The 8302-nt window shown below is 31.8% G+C and overlaps 1 non-coding gene across 1 annotated transcript; it reads right to left on the reverse strand.

Moving 5' to 3' along the window:
- Window positions 1–7172: 7172 nt before the first annotated feature.
- On the reverse strand, window positions 7173–7282 carry LOC149133049 (U6 spliceosomal RNA). Its single transcript, XR_016243923.1, has one exon. It is a non-coding gene; the product is annotated as a U6 spliceosomal RNA (small nuclear RNA).
- Window positions 7283–8302: the final 1020 nt, after the last annotated feature.

Consider the following 8302-nt stretch of genomic DNA (forward strand, 5'->3'; position numbering starts at 1 on the left):
TCACGCATACATATATACAGATTCGCAAACACACACACACACATAAGCACACACAGATATATATATATATATATATATATATATATATATATATATATATATATATACTTATATATGCACATATATGCATATATATATATATGTATATATATATATATATATATATATATATATATATATATATATATATATATATATATATATATATATATATATATATATATATATATATATATATATATATATATATATATATATATATATATATATATGTATATATATATATATATATATATATATATATATATATACATATATATATATATATATATATATATATATATATATATATATATATATATATATATATATATATATATATATATATATATATATATATATATATATATGTATATATATATATATATATATATATATATATATATATACATATATATATATATATATATATATATATATATATATATATATATATATATATATATATACACATATATACATATATACACACACACAGTTGTGTAGACATATGCACGTATGTGGTTTCGTGTGCGTGCGTCATTCGTGCGTTTGAACAAATATCCGAATGTGCACGTGTGTAGAAGAATGTATAAAATTATTCAGTTGTTTATATAAATTGTTAATGATGTCTGGTTTGTTCAATGTAAGCTGATTGGAACGCTACCGAGTTACTTGCTTGTTACAAATTTTGGTTCCATATCGTCTGGACTTTTATTTCACGAACGAAAAAGAAATAAACATATAAGTCTAACTCTCACCGATCTATAAAATTCTATTTTCCACTTTGATTGCATCAAATAAAATGTTGTCTCAATCCTGTATATATATATATATATATATAGAGATATAGATAGAGATATATGTCTCACTGTGTGTACATTTATATGTTATATAGGTATACATATATATATTTGTATAGTTATATATATATACATGTGTGGGTGTGTATTTGTGCATGTATATATATTTATGTATATGTGTGTATTAACATATGCATGTATATATCTGTTTCTGTGTTGTGTATGATCACTATTTCGAACATGAAGTGGACACATATTTTACTATTTTACTACCTGTATTAAAGACTTTCTATATTATCACTAAATGATTACATTGAAAATGAGTGATCGAAAAATGAGTGTCTTTTAAAATATCTCATGTGTTTTCTCTGTTGCTCATTGGATATCATTACTGAGATTCGCTATTGGTCAATTCATTTTTCCTGGCATGCAATTTCTATATCACCCATTAAAAAAAAATGTTGTTTAATGAGCGTGCACCATTGACATCTATCGCATTTAAGTGTTGATAATCAAAGCATTCGTTTCAAGTAAAACCGTAATACAGTGAGGAATCTTTCTTATTCTTCAAAGCTGATGTGAATAAAATGAATCGGTCTCCCTTTCGGGAATATATTTGTCTCATTTGGTTTCAAAAGAATGCGTGCTTTTGATGGTATTGTAACAAGCACCTACACCCACTACCAAACTGACCACAGTAGTAAACCAGTAAGCTAGGAAACCTACACATCACTATAAAAAACTGCTCTGCTTGTCAGGTTACTCAATATAGTATGTAATAAGGTTGCCTCCTGTGGATCATGTCGTTTTTCACTATCTATCCCATTTTTGTGGATCATGTTGATTTTCGCATGTGAAGACCTGTGGCCTAGTGGTTAGAGTATTGCACTCAAAATCACGAGATTTCAGGATCGATTCTCAAAACGGACGGCGTGCTGTGTTTTTCAGGAGAACACATCATTCACGTTGCACTAGTGCTGTGTTGGGGTTACCATGTCAAAAAAAAAAAAAGAAAAGAATCGAAATGGACTCAGTGTTCCTTTTGCGTTTCGTAAAGGGTACCTACAAGAGGTTGAGTTAGGATTTGGATTCGGACCTCGTAAAAAACCTTACCAGAGGTGACTACTCCAGCCATGAGCTGGAGTTTTGCCGCATGGGTGACACAACGGCTTCATGCCCCACAAGTAGGGAATGTCCAACAAATGGTGATTTAGCGACTCGCTCTTGGAGCGCATTGCTCCATACGACTACAGCAAAAACAACAGCAACTACTACTACTCTTACTACCACCACCACCACCACAACTACCACAATCACCATCACAACCACCAGTACCACTGCCACCACTACTACTATTGCTACATAAAACAACTACTGTCATTATTACTACTACCACTAGTACCACCACAACGATCACCACTAACACCACTACTACTATTGCTACTACTACTACTATTATTAATATAATTATTACTACTACTACTACTACTACTACTACTAGCACTACTACCACCACCACCACAACGATCACCACTAACACCACTACTACTATTGCTACTACAACTACTATTATTACTACTACTACTACTACTACTACTACTACTACTACTACTACTACTACTACTACTACAATGAGTACCCGTAGCATAGTACGGTTCCATGCAATTAATACTAGTCTATAGCTGATTGAACTTTTTTCACACATGGTATATATATTCAACAATATATTTTCAATTGTAGACGTTTTTCTTGTTTGTTTGTTTGTGTGTGGGTGTGTGTGTGTATGTGTGTGTGTGTGAGTATGTGCATGTGGTGTGTGTGTGTGTGTGTGTGTGTGTGTGTGTGTGTGTGTGTGTGTGTGTGTGTTGTTCATGAAAAGCAAAAGCATGAGTCTGTTAAACAAGCCGTGTTGTTTTTTTTTTTTTTTTTTTAATCGGAAACAATGATTTCGCTCATGCCACCAGACCAATCGAGGTATTATGGAAGTTAAATTAAATATTGAAAATATTCATAGAATTTAGATATCAAATGTTCAGAGAAAGTATTAATTTATTCTCGCAATAATTAATAATCTAATTATCTATTTGAAAAATGAATTGATAAACTGTAAACATATTTATAGGAAAACGCTGAAAGGAACTAATGGTGTAGTTTTAAATGTGAAGAAAATTATTGAAACTAATTAAAAGGAAATATAATTATCAGTGTGCTGTTTTCCTTTTATTATTTTCTTAATGTAATAATAGAAGAGACTGACTTTGGCAGAAAAGATTGTATCTATTTAATCAAATGTCAAATAACGTTTGAAAGTTATTAGAGCCACTCACATGTGCTGACATTCAAACATGATTTCAGATGTAATTTTCGCATATTATATAATATTGGTATACATGACCAGCTTCTTACATGCACATTTACATTGATATCTTCTCGGTTATACATTTGCATTCAAATACATAAATACGTAATAGGCGCAGATGTGACTATGAAATAAGAAGTTTGCTTCCCAGCCGCATAGTTTCAGTTCCATTGTGTGGTGCCTTCGGCAAGTGTCTTCAGCTATAGTCCCAGCATCTTTTTCCATCAATAAGTGTTGAGATGTCTGAATCCCCGTAATATAGCTGTTCGGCAAAAGAAACCGATAGAATAACTTCGAGGCTTTAATAATGACGACTGCAATGGATTCCTTCGAATAAAATCCGTCACAGTGGTGCTCCTACATGGCTGCAGTCTAATGACCGAAAGAAACATAAGTGAAAAGATAAATATATGTAAAATAATATAATATTCAGTTGATTTGTTGTATAATTCTAATATCAGGAAAATTTATAGCGTAAACAAATGTTATATTTCTTTTTCGTATTTGTTTGCAAGATTCTTGATGTGTACTCGGTGTTGAATGAAGCTCACGGAATAGAGAAAGCATGCCATTGATGAAGTCGTGAAAAGGGACGAAAAGAGTTTGACAAACCTGGTTGACTGATTCATTGAGCGAAAAATTAATCAAGCAATCTTTCTCAGAGAAATAGAATGATCATATTTATTTAGTTGTATAATGAAACTCCAAAGCTGCAGCAAAATTTCATATGATATTTACCAAGAATAAATAAATTAAACTAACAATTTAGTTGCTTACATGCTTCTAAACAGCATAAATACTGGTTCATTGAGAGGAGTATATATTGTTTGCGCTATACAGGAGAAAGAAACACCGCATATTTTTATGAACAATTAGAATCTTTGGACATTGTTGCTTAATGTTTGCTTATATAATTGGACTTCAGTGGCATAGAGAAGTCTCACACGAGTATTTTCAACACATTTGGGATTGCTATCAATTTATGGGTCAATGAAATATCAACGCATGAAGTACACTAAAGCTGTTATAAACACAACGTTTAATGTATCAATATATGATTGTAAATGTTGACAGTGGTTGCTAAATTTTAGTCTCCTTATAACAATTGCAACTGTCATTGATAAGAAATATATTAAGACCTCTCGCTCTCTAAAGAGCATATCAATGCAATTATATGAATAGATATGTTCATATTGTTAAAAAAAAATCGGGAACACACGTACCATTGAATGGGATCAAATAGGATCATATATTGCTAGCCGTAGAGTGAATCACATGCCTGTCTCAAAATAACAGTTTCGGAATTTGAAATATTATCTCCGATGTATATACAATAAAGAATGATATTCTTTCTAGGCATATGTTTTTACATTCCTCTCATTCGACACAAGAACTTGCTTTTTCGATAAATGTGTTTTTGAAATTCAGTTGTGCATTATAGTCACATTTTACCGGATATTAAATCATCTCAAACGCTCTCACGCTTCCCAGCCAGCCTATATTTCAAACCGTTGTGAGAAACGAAGAAATATCCATCTACATACACTTTCACACAAAAATCTTTAATTATTTGTCATCAGTAAGAAATTCGTGATTTTTACTTGTCTTCGATGTGCCAGATAGGTGAAATGAAAAGTTAAGTGTAAACTCTTCTTTAAATAAGGTCTTGAAAACTACGTGATATTCATTGGTAATACAAGCTAGAATTTTTGGATAAATCGCAAACAAACTGTTAATAAGAACACGTAAATGGAAATGGATTGTACTAAATAGTTCAGTTGATTATTATTTACATACTAAGAATTTGTAAATGTAAACATTTTTGTTCCTGATCTTATAAAATTTACCATTTGGAAATTTCGATCTAGAAAGAGAAGATTGACTATAAAAAGAATAAGGTAGATATTTTCGGCTAGAATGATTTAAATAAGAAGTGATTTTTAATAGTGCTTGCAATCATGATAAATATTTATCAATGTAAAGATAACTTTGTCCATTGTGCAATATCCCACTTGATATGATATCAATGTATATCGTCGTGAATCATTTCAAGCTTTCGAAGCTACAGCTCTTTGGAGTATCGATTGGCAGAGCTCTCTGGCGTATTCCAACCTAATTTAGTATCACATGTGTGATTCTATAAATGAAGCATGTAAAAATATTTTCCAAGAACGCATAGGGTCACGTGTCAATTGCCTTATATTCTCTTGGTACTTCTGTATAATTTACAGGTATTTCATTGATGTAGTCATAAAAGAACGAAACCAAAAGTTTGAACAAGATAATGGAATCCCATTTTTATGTACGCATTCCATACACTCTAATGCTGAAGAAAGTTTCTAATCTATTAGATCGGAGTGAAACGTATATTCAATGACAATGAAGCAATAATTTAGTTGAACCCGCTTAATTTGTTCTCTTTGTTGAGAGAAACACTACTTACCTCTTCTCCCATAAAGAAATGCTTTGTGATTAGTCAGAGGAAACAAATATTCCACGGATATCTAAAACAGTTTAGTAAACGTAAGCCTTATACAAGAAAATTCCGCCATGTTATCTCGATTTCTGCTCCGTACCTATTTATATCACTTACGAACCAATTGCATTAGGAAAAACATGAATGTCAAAATATCACATTCGTCAACATTTAAATTATAGGGAATTTTGCTTTCGCAAAGCATAACAAAAAAAATGAAAATGAAGGAAAAGAAAAGAAAAAAGAAAGAATTAATATTCGTCGAAGATCAATTTGAAATAATGATATGTTCAATTTATATCAACCCTGGTGACAGATATATATATTTTATTTCGTGTTAGTTTCCTATCTTCCTAACAAAGACGGTATATAATCAGCAAATAAATGCCTACAGCTATAGCAATATATCAGAAAGAAGTTAAACTTGAAACGCTGAATTTCATAGGATAATTTGGAAAGTTCAGCAAGAACGTGACAAAACGCAGCAGAAGATGCTACAAAATGTTAATAATTCTTAAGATACAGAGGAAACGCAAATATATACTGGCACCATGTATATAGATAAATATTATGTAAGTTGCTCGAAGTCGTATATGAACGTTCCAACCGAAACTGTCCATTTCTTAGAAAGCAAAATATTTTAACCTGTGTTTGCTATGATAAAAAGCCAAATTAAATAATAAACTCGGTTAATAAACATTCCCAGATCATCTACAATCTCCTACTTTTCTTTTGACTTTCATCATTATAATGAGTAATCTAAAAACCAACATTAGCCAGCTTTATGGTTGCGATATTGAAATTATCAGGTTTTGACTCAAAACCTTGTTTCGTCAAATGTGCCAAATCAGCATGCAGAGAAATTTGAATTGGCAGTAATGTCGAAATAACTGTTGTTGTAAGGTTATTACACAAGTTGTAATATGTTCCAACTGGTGTAAGGCGGCAAACTTGCAGAATCGTTAACACCCCGGGCGAAATGCCTTGTGGTATTTTGTCCGTCATTACGCTTTGACTTCAAATACTGCCGAACTCGAATTTGCCTTTGTGAGGAAGATAAAATAAGTACCCTTTGAACACAGAGGTCGATACAATCGACTTAGCTCCTCCCCCAACTTGCTGGCCTAGTGTGAAAATTTGAAACCATGTGTTACAATGAGCAAAACAAAGTATAATTACGAGAAGGATAATTTTCAAGCTAATATTTTATTAAACCTCTTTATTCCTATCTTATGATTCTTCAATCTTTATCATCTCTCTTTCTCTCTATCTCTCTCTCTCTCTCTCTCTCTCTCTCTCTCTCTCTCTCTGTGTGTATGCATATATATATATATATATATATATATATATATATATATATATATATATATATATATACATATATACATACACACACACACATACACGCACACACAGCCGTGCACACATAAACGCACACATGCATATATTTTTTCTTTGAGTCATTAGAAAACCGTCACGCTGGGGCACCGCCTATTAAAGTAGGGAAGGCTTCACGAATTTGCGTATCATCCTTGCGCAGATGTAATACTAATCTTCTCTGTATCATTGGAATCCAAGCATAAATATTGTTTTGTGCGCGCGTATGTGAGTGCTACACATATAAATATATATACAAATATAAAGATATTATTCTTTACAGCATATGTGTGTGTGTGTGTGTGTGTGTGTGTGTGTGTGTGTGTGTGTGTGTGTGTGTGTGTGTGTGTGTGTGTGTGTGCGTATTTACAAATATGTGTGTTCTTGAAATATAGATATATCTGTAAGAGTGTTTTTATATTGCTGGAAGAATGATAGATATACGAATAAATTTATTCCGGGATGTGTTGATAGAGTGGCAGATATAAATATAGAATATATGCATGGATTTAATTTGTCGTTCTAAGATTATATCCTGATTGAAATTGGATTCCTCGTTTCGAGAACGTAAATATAAAACTTTTAAAATTCCTAATGATTTGATTGAAAAGATGTCAACTAGAAATAAAATGCTATCATCTCATTTTTGTTTCCAGTAAGTATATTTCTCTTATCTAACTATTGCCTCTATTTGCTATGAGCAAAATCTATAAGAGCCACAGTAATTATAATTAAAGAATGATGGTATCCTATATATACTTTCCAATATATTTTTTCTTTTACCATGATTCTTAAATTTCTATAGCTTCTGATTATCACTGCCTGCACAAGAGAATGAATGCATTTGGCATTTGATAGTAATCAATCTGTACATTTCAAATATGGTGGATATTTATAATTGCAACTTCAGAGAGCAATGAGCTCATGTATCCCTCCCTCATGTGCTTTCTCTCTCCCTATCTTTCTCTTTCTCTCTCTGACTATATAAGGATGTGTTTGCGCGTATGTATATACCTACGTAACTTAAGGTACCACTTTCAAACAGAAAAACACATTTTCGATACACCATGAAACGAATGAACAAAAACCTGATGAATTGTGAATATAAATGATAATACTAGTCCATAATATGCATCGGTGGTATATATGCATACACTATGGGAGCAAGCATGGTTACATAATTAGGATGTCCTCAATCAATACCAGTATCATTTTTCATCTTATTGGCCGTGAGCTCCATAATAGCAG

This window comes from Octopus bimaculoides, chromosome 12 (genome assembly GCF_046866305.1).
Source record: "Octopus bimaculoides isolate indiv1 chromosome 12, ASM4686630v1, whole genome shotgun sequence".
NCBI lineage: Eukaryota > Metazoa > Mollusca > Cephalopoda > Octopoda > Octopodidae > Octopus > Octopus bimaculoides.